This window comes from Coturnix japonica, chromosome 3 (assembly GCF_054131305.1).
Source record: "Coturnix japonica strain WE chromosome 3, WE-NBRP24, whole genome shotgun sequence".
Classification (NCBI taxonomy): Eukaryota; Metazoa; Chordata; class Aves; order Galliformes; family Phasianidae; genus Coturnix; species Coturnix japonica.
Genome location: NC_140665.1, coordinates 72,801,079 through 72,813,805, shown reverse-complemented (window position 1 = coordinate 72,813,805; position 12,727 = coordinate 72,801,079). Strand labels below are relative to the sequence as shown.

General features: G+C 43.0%; 1 long non-coding RNA gene and 2 other non-coding genes across 4 annotated transcripts; all 3 read right to left on the bottom strand.

Annotated features, from left to right (window-relative positions):
- Positions 1-737: 737 nt before the first annotated feature.
- LOC107311953 (uncharacterized) lies at positions 738-8,451 on the bottom strand. 2 transcript variants are annotated; one of them, XR_001554322.3, is made up of 7 exons: positions 8,422-8,451; positions 6,923-6,975; positions 5,742-5,811; positions 4,816-4,899; positions 3,769-3,794; positions 2,976-3,020; positions 738-2,358 (listed from the first exon to the last, which is right to left on the bottom strand). It is a non-coding gene; the product is annotated as an uncharacterized LOC107311953 (long non-coding RNA). The 2 variants fall into 2 exon arrangements; XR_014944174.1 differs by lacking the exon at positions 8,422-8,451 and adding an exon at positions 7,946-7,970.
- LOC116653282 (small nucleolar RNA SNORD50) lies at positions 2,542-2,612 on the bottom strand. Its single transcript, XR_004306851.1, has one exon. It is a non-coding gene; the product is annotated as a small nucleolar RNA SNORD50 (small nucleolar RNA).
- Positions 4,658-4,725, bottom strand: LOC116653283 (small nucleolar RNA SNORD50). The gene has a single exon (XR_004306852.1). It is a non-coding gene; the product is annotated as a small nucleolar RNA SNORD50 (small nucleolar RNA).
- Positions 8,452-12,727: the final 4,276 nt, after the last annotated feature.

Sequence of the window (12,727 nt, the reverse complement as noted above, 5' to 3'; positions counted from 1 at the left end):
CAGATGCTGTTTGTTAGCTTCAGCCAAAATGCATTGTTACAGTCAACACATACCATAAATAAAATCTTGGACTGTTATATAAGCTACATAAAAATCCTTTCAGAATAGCTAATATACTACTTACCAAATATTGCTGCCCTATTACCCTTTTCTGGTTTTCAACATACTTCTCCCCCTCCAGAAGGCATGTTGATTGTCCTAAGACTGTCAACTTTTGACTGACCATCTGAACAGCTTCACTCAACATTGCCAATAAAAAACAGAATTGTAGGGGCTGAAAGAGATATCCGGGGAAAAATCAAGACCAACACGCCTCTGCTTAAGCATGTTCCCTACAGTAAGTTGCACGGACACATCTTGATAAACTCCAGAATCTGTGGGCAGCCTGTTGCAGTGCTCTGTCACTTTCACAGTAGAGTTCTTCCTGAAGTCTATATAGAACTTCCCGGGTTCTCATTTCTGTCTGTTACCCCTTGTTCAGGGGTGTGCACACCACTGAGAAGGGCTGCAAATGCAATGCAATTAAGATGGGAGACTGATCCCTCTGCATTTCTGAATTATATAACTGCCAGCGGAGCTTACATTGTCCAGGAGTCAGTCAAGCAGCGTGTGGAATGTCACATGTTCAGCATGCCCTGTACCAGTACAATAAAGCCACATTGCCTCTGCAGCCCTTGCAAAACACAAGCTGTCAAGAAACACCTTAAGTGATTACAGAACTAATGTTCAACAGCTGGTTAAGTTTTCCACATCCTCATCTTTATTCAAGAAAGAGCATGTACAAAACACAGCAAAGAAATACCTATCCTTCTCAGCAACATCAACAGATAATAAATCCTGATGAAAGCCATCAAGGGAAAGTTTTCTGTAGTAAAATTGTGCAGCATCCAATGATATATTCAGTAGACCAATTTACACAGCTAACTCACTGAGAAGCAGCCTCTGAACAGCCAAAGTAGCTGGTTATTACTGAATAACCAAAGCAGAGGTTATGCAGTAAGCCAAGCCACTCCTGGACTTCAGACTTCAATCACATCATTAATGTATGTTTTTGCAGTCAGACACTTATTTCTGACCTTCCCAATGCTGCTACTTAAGTGTTCTGCACTACTATGATACTGCACTAATAGGAAAATGGGCCTTTCAGGTATCAAGTGTAGTTCATGAAGTCTTTAAAGGCAACTTACTCAGGCAACCAATTTATGATTCCTCTCTTGCTCGGTGGAAGAGAGATGATCTGCTTAATACAACAAACACGATGTTAACATATTACTGTGTGGTTAGTGACAGCTGCAAGCAAAAGTTCCAGCGTTTATACTCCTTTTCCTCCCACAATGGAAACAGATAACGCTGCCAAGGTCTTCTTCAGTGGGCACAGTTCCAGCTCCGATACCGGTCTTTTCATGCTAAATTGGCAGCTCATGAAAACTCCCCTTTCCTTCTGTCCCCAACCAGATGCAGAAGAAAATGAAAGCTTTAGTCCACGCCTTTTCTGTGACCACAACTTCCCTCATGCCACCTGAAATTTCAAGTGTTTCTTTTTGCAAGTGCTTCACGTTGGTGCTTTCACACCACCTCATCTACTTATTTCAATCTCCCACGTGACATCTTCAAGAAGCACTCAGTAGTTTGAATTTATGTATCAATGCTGCGTGGCCTACCTGCAAATTCCACTGTTTTGAGTAATTTTAGATGCTCAGTATCAAAAAGTCTGCATAGCCTTACATTCCCTAAGGGCCAATAGTCTGTTTCTTTTTTATACATTGAAGCTCACCACTCATTTCTCTATTGCTACCGTTATCCTTCCCAAAGAGGGCAGTTTGAGGTTTGGGGAAAAGCATTATTTTAAATACACAGAGACAGTAATTTTGGTTCTGTATGGGAAATCACAGCTTGAACCTCTGATTAATCAGCTGAGGCAAGTGTTGGGTCAGCTGCAGGAGCACAGGTGAGAGTAATTTAGCTGTGTTCCTGGAAGGGGTGGACTTCGACTCCACCTCCTCTAAGACCTCATTTAAGGGCTGGCCACCACTGAGGCAGCATCTCTTGAAGATTGCTCCCCAGTGGAGATTGCCTCAGCTATCCAGTCAAGGCATCGACATTGGTGAGTTTTCCTTTGCTAATAACCTTTGACTATTTACCACCATCTTGGTTAACATCTTTATATTAGCCCCCCTTACAGGTTCACGTGCAGTTTTTGATAACAGCTTCTGCTAAACAATTTCAACAACTGTTTCAGCAGGATTTTAAAATCACGGTCCCACTCCAAGCGAGAACATCTCTTCAGGTGTTACACTTTCTTCCAGTTACAGATCATCCACATTTGTCAAGCAGCACTGACAAAAACGTTCCAACTCACTGGAAAAAGGAGAACAAGGTCTAAATAAAATGGTTCATTTGAGGAAGAAAGTTAAAGAAAGTTATTTTGCAAATAAGCACAGAATGGTATAACTTTCTACTTCTTTTTTTTGCAAAAGCACCTAAAACTGCACAAAAAAATGTAATACTCTTCAGTAAGTTTAAATCTAGTCTTCTGATCTCATCTCAGATGCCGGATCCGTTGTAGGTTTTTCAGCAAAGAATTCAGGTTCGGGATAGGATCATCACAGATGAGATGCAGAAACTGTACCATAAAAGTAAATCTAATACATGATGCACTTTGCTCTTCTGATAGCGTTGCTGACTGCAATGAAAAAACTGAACATTCTTCACCCTTCCACACATAAATATTTAAATCTTCATAAGTAGATTTTAAGGTTAGTAAAAGCTGGGCACAACTAATGGCACATGCAGTCCCTTGAGTAGTAAGTGACCTTATACTTAGTACATATACACAGTAAGTTACCATGCAAACCTACTGTATTGGTTATTGAAGTATATTAGCAACAGTCACGGTACTAAAAATTTATAACTTGTAAATACAGACTTAATTCACATTTGATCATAAAATGCTCAAATGCTTTTCAATTACATACCTGAACAAATTAAAAGCATTTGTTCGTACAGTTGTGAGCATTTTCCTGTTGGAAAAGAGACATTTATTAGCTCAGAAATGTTTTCTTCCATCGCTCAAAACACACCGTACTCTTTGGTCTCTCATTCCACAGCACGCTTAGTAATGTGTAATATCAGTACTTATTAAGCTCTGCAAAACTTAACCTACAAGTTTTCTCACATCAAAGTAAAATTTTTCTTTTACATGTGTTGCCTGGACACAACTTTGCTCTAAGCTGTGACAGACTCACCTGTTAAAGTCTAAGTCTCCTTCTACCATAATCAAAAGCTTAATTTCTGAAAATGATAGTGAGAATGTGCTTCTCAACTTGTATCAAAACATTAAAAGCTAAAATCTGACAACAAGCATTACACTGAAAAACTATTCTTCCATGCAGGACAACTGAAGCGACAGGAAAATTAAACATGGTATTTTGAGCTGGAACTGATAGAACTTACGATTAAAGCCAATATAGATGAAACACTTCAGCACTCCCCACAATGCACACAGGCATAAACACTTCACAATTTCAGATATGCCATCTGCAGTAAATGTTTACATGTCACCTCATACTTTCAGATGTGTTTGATATAGTAATGCAGTTTGAAGTGCAGTCATTCAAACCTAGTTTGCCAAGTTTTCAAGGTCTGAAAGAACTACAAAGTGTATCATCTTCTTAATGTTTTATCTGTCATGGTACAACAATAATCTAATTTCAAAAGTCAAGCCACATGCATTCTTACAACTTAATTCTATTCTTATTGAAGTCATACCTTCAAGAAGCAACCTTCAAGCATCCCTGCAAAGATAAAAATTGCACCAATTAGTTTTATCAACAAGGTTTGCTACTTTCAGCTTTCCTCTGGACTCCTGTCTAAACAAGGCATTGGTTTACAGGTAGCACTTCCACACAAAAAGCTTCACTTCTCTGATTGAACTTCACATACTAGAACAAAACTCATTCATTAAAAGAAACTAAAAGCCTTTCTTTAGGAAGGAGTGAAATTAAACTACAGCTGTGTAGTTGGACAGCAAAATTAGAACTTCACATTTCTACATTTTGACTTTCTAAATAAAATCTGAACTTACACAGAAATTTTACATCAAAACCCACATTTCATTGAGAAAGGTTGAATTCAGAAAAATGAAGATCTTGAGGAAACAGCTCCCAATACACCTGAGGCACAATGAGTGTTCCTGTGCACACTTTTTGCCTGCTGCAGGTAAATTCAGACTAGCCCTCCTGAATTAGTTTAACACTAGAGCTGAAGCAGCTTTAATTCATTACAATTCACTTCTAATCATTAACTTTAGCAATCCTTAATGCCTGCATCAGAATGCATCCCATGTTAACAGTGAGTCATAGTACCATCAGCTAACTCAAAACCCAGGAACACTTCATTTTCTTACCAGGGCACTTACAATACTTGCTGGATTCCTCATTTTTTAATCTCCAAGACAAGATACCTCAAATTACAGGGATCTAAGCTTCTCCTCTCTCTTGTCTTTAAAGGTGCAACCATTTGCTGGGCAACTGGACGCCCATAAGCCAATTTTCAGTAGTGCACCAAAAACAATATTGAGCTTGTATATGGGGACAGCATAGAACTAACTGGGAAAGTGACAGAAAGATTAAATGGCTTTTGAAAGAAAAGTGGTTTTGTCTCAGAAGCCAGATCCGTATGATGTTTTTCATCAACAAATCAGGTATGGCAACTTCATCACAATCCACCACTTAAATAATTGTACTAGAAAGAGAATACACATAGCTTTAATAGGGAATACACCAAGGAAAAGCTTCAGCAGTTTAACAGTATTACCTCTATCTGTTGTAGTAAGTTGCCAGGACATCTTTCATCATAAAGATCACCTTTTCCAACATTAAAAACTGTTCACACGTCATCCTAGATAGAAATAAAGCAAGCAATTAGAATATGTTCGTTCATTAACACAACCCACTTGGGATGACTAAGTTTTAGTCTTGTGAATCGTCCTTCCTCCCCATTTTTACTTTCCAGACATTGTTGTAGGCATTTGAGTTTGACAAGTTAAACTGAACAGATCCTAAAATTGTTTCTTAGCATTTCCAGAAAGTGAGAATATAGACTACACTCTTAAAAAATGACGAATACATTTTAATAGGAAACTTGGAACTAAATTTGTCTGTTTATACTGACAAAGAACTTCCAGCTGTCAACTTCATTTTCTTCACCTCAACTCCTATACTAATTCCCCAATAAAGTGTACACTGACAGATAATTGTCACATTTACGATGTAAATCTTAGACATATTTTACCAGCTCCTTCATAAGCAGTTTGAAATAACTGAATCTATTCACCTTTCTAGCCTACACATTTCAACACAGATCATGTCTAATAACATGCCTGAAATACACTAATGTCTCATTTTTAAAGCTAATGACAATGTTACTAATTTGAGTACAAGTACATTGCTAAGCCGTTTAACAAGATCATTCAAAACATAGAATCACAAAGGTTGGAGAAGACCTGAAAGATCATCCAGTCCAACCGTTCACCTATTACCAATAGCTCCCACTAAACCATGTCCCTCAACACAACATCCAGTCTTGTCTTGAACACTCGCAGGGTCAGTGACTCCACCACCTCCCTGGGCAGTCCATTCCAGTGCCTGACCACCCTTTCTGAGAAGTAATACTTCCTAATGTCCAGCCTGAATCTCCTCTACCATAGCTTGAAACCATTCCCTCTGGTCCTAAATACATACACAGCTTTCAGGAAAATCCACTTGTGTGAACCAAATACTCTTCTAGTTCTGATGGTGCTTCCATGATGGGCTAAAATCAAAATTAAGCAACAATTAGATCAAGCAGAAAAGCTGGTATGATGTTCTAAGTACCACCTCACACAGTACCATGTCACATGTTAAGAAGCGATCAGCAGGAACTAAACTTTCTTTTCACACACACACAAAATCAATTTGTCTACAATTGTCTGCTAAGAACTTGCAGTTTAAATTCTATACACAGTAGAAAAAAGTGGCCTAAAATCATTTTAGGATGAAGAACCAAGTCATTTAAGCTTCTGTTTTATGTTACATATTTATCCACAACGTTATTCCTAATATTTGTAGATTCCTTCCAAATTAAATATTCTACTGCCCATAGTTTACAGAATCAGTAGTTAAGCTCAAATATGGCCATGTACATGGGTTCACATTAGCTCCAATACATGTCTAATGCATGACCATTAACTTGTAGTAAGTTACACAGATCACAGAATCACAGAATGACCCAGGTTGGAAGGGACCTCAAGGATCATGTAGTTCCAACCCCCCTGCCTGGCAGGGCCACCAAACATACACCTTTACTAGATCAGGTTGCCCAGGGCCCCGTCCAACCTGGTCTTGAACACCTCCAAGGACGGGGCATCCACAACCTCCCTGGGCAGCCTGTTCCAGGGCCTAACCACTCTCCTAGTGAAGAACTTCCCCATAACACCCAACCTAAATCTTCCCTCTTTCAACTTAAAACCATTTCCCCGTGTCCTGCTATTGTCAGCCCTTTCAAAGAGTTTACTCCCCTCCTGGGTGTAAGTTCCCTTCAGGTATTGAAAGGCTGCAATGAGGTCAAAGATGGCACAACTTAATCAAGTGACCCATCACGTAGGCCCTCATGCTCAATGCAGTGGTACAGAAAAGATGATAATTAAAAGCATGTGACCTCAGCACTCATTTTAACTCATGTAATTCCTCATCAGTTTAAAGGTAACCATGAAAATGCAATGTCCTGCAACTGTTTTTCTGTTTTGTTCACTTAAAAGCCATACAAAGACAGCAATCTCTGGCACCTTATACATTCTATACTTACATCAGACGGAAACGTGGAAACTGAAATGAAAACATTTACATGCAGACCTATTCCTATAGCAAAAAAAACAAACCATTACCTTAATGCTTGTGTACAACATACTGGACACCACTGGAAGTTTCTGCTTCATACCTAAAAATAAACACAGACAAGCTTAGCACGTGAAACGAGCAGATACTTAGTGTTAGGCCCCTTAATAACATACGTTAAGGCTTTCTGAAGTCACAGAAGCAACGAAATGTTAAGTAGTCAACCCTCAGTTTGCAGTGTTTTCAGAAGGCAGCAAGAAATACAGCCATATAAGCAACAAGGAAACAGCAAGTTATATTCGTTCACAAGGCAAAGAAAACATTTGTTTTGTCATATACATTTCAAACATGTAGCTTCTTCTAACAGAAATGTTTATTACTACACACTGTGCAGATGAAATAAAGGCTGCACTCTGGGACAGGTTACTAAACTTGGCTTTGTTTCAGATCAAAGCAATCAAAGTATATTTATTGCACCCAATAACCATGGTGCACTAACAGTTAGTAAAGATACAATAACTTCACAGCTCAGTAACCTAACACCTGACTCTGGGTATCATTAGATGAGCCATCTTAAGGCAGGGATTGCCTCTCACGTGAATACAGCCACCACCTAATTGCTGCTCACATATCACAGACGTTTCTTGAACACTCCCATGGTCGGTGACTCCACCACCTCCCTGGGCAGTGCATTCCAATGCCTGACTACCCTTTCCGAGAAGTAATACTTCCTAATGTTCAGCCTGAATCTCCCCTGGCGCAGCTTAAAACCATTCCCTCTAGTTCTATCATCGATTACACGAGAGAAGAGGCCAACCCCCAGCTCACTACAACCTCCCTTCAGGAAGTTATAGAGCAATAAGGTCTCCCCTTGAGCCTCCTCTTCTCCAGGCATATAAGCCTACAACTTCGCTACTCTTTTCCTTACCATTCCTGCTCTTCCAGAACAGCTACTGCTCAACAACAGCATTTCCACAGTGAAAGGCGTGTCTCAGGCTAAACATTTTAAAAGAATATGTATTTCCATAATGCTTCTTTCATCCTGCTTTCATTGCCTAGCAAGAAATGCATACCTCAATGGTTAAAGCTTTAAGCTGGTGATTCACAAGGCACACAACCCTATGCTGAAGTAAAAGGGCCGCTGATTTCTTCATAGACATGTTAGAATAGCTCTCTCCCGTCGTTCTATGTGTTGGCGTAAGAACTGGTAATTTAATTGCCAACTAAGTGTAACGAAGGACCTCCCTGTTGTATGAAGGGGCTGTTTCTAGCCCTAATGACTCACAGACGGGCAGCGCTCGCCCAGCAGCCTCCGAGCTCAGCTCAAAATGGCGCGGGCCACTCGGAGCCCAGCCGGGCACCGCCCGCACCAGGGCAAAATGGGACCCCGCCGCCCACGTTCATAAACTACACACCGCGGGCTCACAGCGGCACGGAGCGAGCCTCCCAGCAAACCCGCAGCATCGCAACGCGGTGCCCCCTGGATGCCCAAGCGCGAACCAAGCAGCCTATACGCCCCTCAGCTCCATCCGCCCCACCGACCCCTTACCGCCAGCACCACCGCTCCACAGGAAAAGAGGGGGCGGGGGGCGCTGGCGGCGTTTATATGGCCTTAGTGGGGTGGGAACGAGGCTGGCACCGCCCCCAGAGCCGGGGGTGGGCACTGTGAGGGCCCGGCCCTCAGCCACAGGGCGGGCGGGGCTGCGGGCGGTACCGCGCTTACCTCAGCGCCCCGCTCAGGGGCTGTTCTGGTAGCGCTTCCCTATGTACAGCCAGTCGTTCTATAGCTCCGCCTAAAGCGTTTCAGCTTCCCTTTGTCTCTAATTAGATGTTCCTGGAATCGCCCCGCTCGCACGCCCTTTCCCTTTATGGACATGGCACTCTGCTTTACCACGTACCGCATTCCGAGTCGGCCTGGTGCTCAAAGCGGGTGGATCGCTTTCTGGCACGGCTATTGCTTCCTGTTTGGGGTCGTTACCAGCGCATCCTTTGGGATACCGAGTTCCCCCCACCTCTCTCAGCTTCCCAGCAGGAAGTCTATTGTGCACAGCTTTAATTTCTTCCTTCTCATAACTGATAGTGCTCGCTGTGAAGTCCTGAGCTGACTTTACCCTCTTTTGCACTCTGCACCATGAAATGTTACAGTGGCTGTGCTGTCAGATCACAGGGCCAGCCCCCATGTATCCTTCCTCCAACTGTAGCCAGAAGTAAATTCCTAAGGAGGGGAATAGGGACAGAACAAGCACACAGGAATCCTTCCCTGAACATGTGCCCAGCTTCTGGGAATACCAAACTTAGACTCCTCCCAGAGGATGGTGATTTTATCTGTGTGTGAATGTAACAATTGTCCAATCCTCAATAAATTTCTCTACCACTTACTGATTTACCATTTACCATCTACTATTTATTAAATACCAAAGCAATTTCAGGAGAGGGTTCACACACTGCAATCCATCAATAAGTCAATTAGCATTTCATCTGGGTGCCTCTACAACACTACCTGATCACATTGCAATTGCAACATCTTTAAGAAGCTTGAAGCAGCTTCTGTGATGAATGCCTCATAAGTGATAAGTGGTCGGGAGTGGGAAATTCCCCCAGACCTTCAGCTCTGAATACAGAAGAGAAAAATGAATGCAATTGCCTGGCTTAATTTTCTCTGAACAGGCTTCCTGTGCCTCCTGCATGTGTAAAGGGATATGTTATTAGTTTTGATAGGCTAAACATCTTTATACTGGCATATGTTTAGGCACACTTCAAGCCTTCCTTAATGGTGATTTTACACCTTCAAAATAGTGTCCTTCATTTATCTTCATAACACTTGTGAGGATCTAATGTGCATAGATGTACATTCTAGTTTTGTTTTCAGTAAGCATCTTCATTTTGAGGCAGATTCCCTTTCTAAATTTACCTTACCCTTGCTAAAGCTAAGTATCATGTGAAGTATTACAATGAAGTAAAAGTTGTAAAACTGCATTCCATCATCTGTGTTTGAATCTGGGCATGGTAAGTACAGATGCCTTGGTAAGAAGGAGGCACTCCCTTTGAAGTGGAGATTTCTTGGAAACTTAACTATCTGGAATGTTCCATCTGATAAAGTAAGAAAAGAAAATATGCATACTCATTACTGTGCTCATAGCATGCATATTGAACTGCAAATATTGGTTAAATAGTAAAGATATAGGAATCATATAGCTGTGTTAGGAGAGGGTCAGCTGGGGGTTAGAGAAAGGTTCTTCACAGAGGTTGGTGGGCATGGCACAGGCTGCCCAGGGCAGTGTGCACAGGCCCAATCTGCTGGAGTTCAAGGAGCAATTGGACAGTGCTCTCAGACGTTGGGTTTGTGTGTTGGGTGGTGCTGTGTGGAGATGGGAGTTGGACTCCTTGAGCCTTGTGGGTCCCTTCCAAATTAGGATATTTGAAGGCAAAAGAAACAGCATTATCTGCAGATATTCTTTCTAATGGGTTCAATTTTGCATCACATCTTCACTTGGGTGATTTTTCCTGGTGATCCTCAAGTCTTTTTTTATTGTAGAACTGTCTCCATGTTGTCTTGCTCTTAGAAGTAACATGTCTTCCAGGTCAGGACAGTATGTTAGCAGACTCTGTAAGCACAGCTTGCTCTTCTAGTTGCTCAGTCCTTCATGCAGAGGGAGAGATCAAACAACACTTTATAGAGGTGTATTTTAACTCATATAGGTCAGCAGACCTCATGAGCTGCTGCTGAAAGATGTGACCTTGTTCTTCCCTCCCTCCCTGTCATCACTACAGGTTAATCATCACAGTTCTACAAGCAACTGCAGAGGGTGATAGAGAGCCTTTTATCCTTCCTTCCTTCCTTCCTTCCTTCCTTCCTTCCTTCCTTCCTTCCTTCCTTCCTTCCTTCCTTCCTTCCTTCCTTCCTTCCTTCCTTCCTTCCTTCCTTCCTTCCTTCCTTCCTTCCTTCCTTCCTTCCTTCCTTCCTTCCTTCCTTCCTTCCTTCCTTCCTTCCTTCCTTCCTTCCTTCCTTCCTTCCTTCCTTCCTTCCTTCCTTCCTTCCTTCCCTCCTTCCCTCCTTCCCTCCTTCCCTCCTTCCCTCCTTCCCTCCTTCCCTCCTTCCCTCCTTCCCTCCTTCCCTCCTTCCCTCCTTCCCTCCTTCCCTCCTTCCCTCCTTCCCTCCTTCCCTCCTTCCCTCCTTCCCTCCTTCCCTCCTTCCCTCCTTCCCTCCTTCCCTCCTTCCCTCCTTCCCTCCTTCCCTCCTTCCTTCCTTCCTTCCTTCCTTCCTTCCTTCCTTCCTTCCTTCCTTCCTTCCTTCCTTCCTTCCTTCCTTCCTTCCTTCCTTCCTTCCTTCCCTCCTTCCCTCCTTCCCTCCTTCCCTCCTTCCCTCCTTCCCTCCTTCCCTCCTTCCCTCCTTCCCTCCTTCCCTCCTTCCCTCCTTCCCTCCTTCCCTCCTTCCCTCCTTCCCTCCTTCCCTCCTTCCCTCCTTCCCTCCTTCCCTCCTTCCCTCCTTCCCTCCTTCCCTCCTTCCCTCCTTCCCTCCTTCCCTCCTTCCTCTCCTTCCTTCCTTCCTTCCTTCCTTCCTTCCTTCCTTCCTTCCTTCCTTCCTTCCTTCCTTCCTTCCTTCCTTCCTTCCTTCCTTCCTTCCTTCCTTCCTTCCTTCCTTCCTTCCTTCCTTCCTTCCTTCCTTCCTTCCTTCCTTCCTTCCTTCCTTCCTCCTCCCTTCCCTCCCTCCCTCTCTCCCTCCCTCCCTTCCGCCCTTCCTTCCGCCCTTCCTTCCGCCCTTCCTTCCTCCCTCCATCCCTCCATCCCTCTGTCCTTCCTAATTTCAGACCCGTTGTGTGGCCTTGTCTGGTGCATGTTGCCCTGCACCGAAGTGGTTTCCAGAATGCAAAGTGCAAGTTGCATACCCACATGTTGAGTAATGCCATCCTTCCTGCCAGGCGGTGCCAGGTGATGAAGTTCCATTCCTGTTGAGGGCTGTGCATCACAGCAAGTAGGACATCGGTACCAGGACTGCCTACTTGTTTTTTCAGTATTCATCTCCTCCTAGACCATCTAAGGGAGACACAATCCAAGATTCTTTTACAGGAGTCTTAAGTGTCTTGAGATGATCTCTTCTAGCTGTGGACGTCCCACTTAGCTCATCTGGAAATTCCTGACATTCTGCCTGCACGGGAAGGACTCCAGCAGCAGCTTTTTATTGGCGTATTGGTCAGTAAATTATTACACCTCCCCCCTGCAAAGGGCTAAGTGCTGTGGGATGCTGTGGGACAAGTGGCTGAAACCTTATAGGAATGCATGAGCAGCCTCGCTTGTAGTGTCCATCAGAGACATGGCCTGACCCCCAGCCAAACCCATGTTCGATACCACATTGGATAAATTTTTCCTGCTGCGTGATTTTGAATGGGGTGAACATTAAGATCATTCTACTGTAAACACAAGAGGGCACCCCCTCCTCATTTTTAAATGGCTTACAGCATTCATACAAGGCAGAACAACGCAGAATACTCACTTCGGTAATATGACAAATACTGTTCCTTTATAAGCATTTATAGGTCATGAACTTGTAAGCCATGTTTAATAAAAGTACTTTTGTCTTGATCCAACAGGCTTTTCCACGAGGAAACAAAATAACATTCAACTGCCATTTTTCCAACTGCAGAAAGATAAATCAGAATGGAGGGGTGAGCAAACTGTTTCTTTTGTTCATTGCAAACTTCATCATCAATTCCTTAAACAATTTTCCCTTTCTGTTTCCACAAGATCACAGAATGACCCAGGTTGGAAGGGACCTCACGGATCATGTAGTTCAAGATGTTGCACTTGAAATTCCAGCAAAGAAAGAAAGGATCACATCCTCTAATGCAGCAAATTAC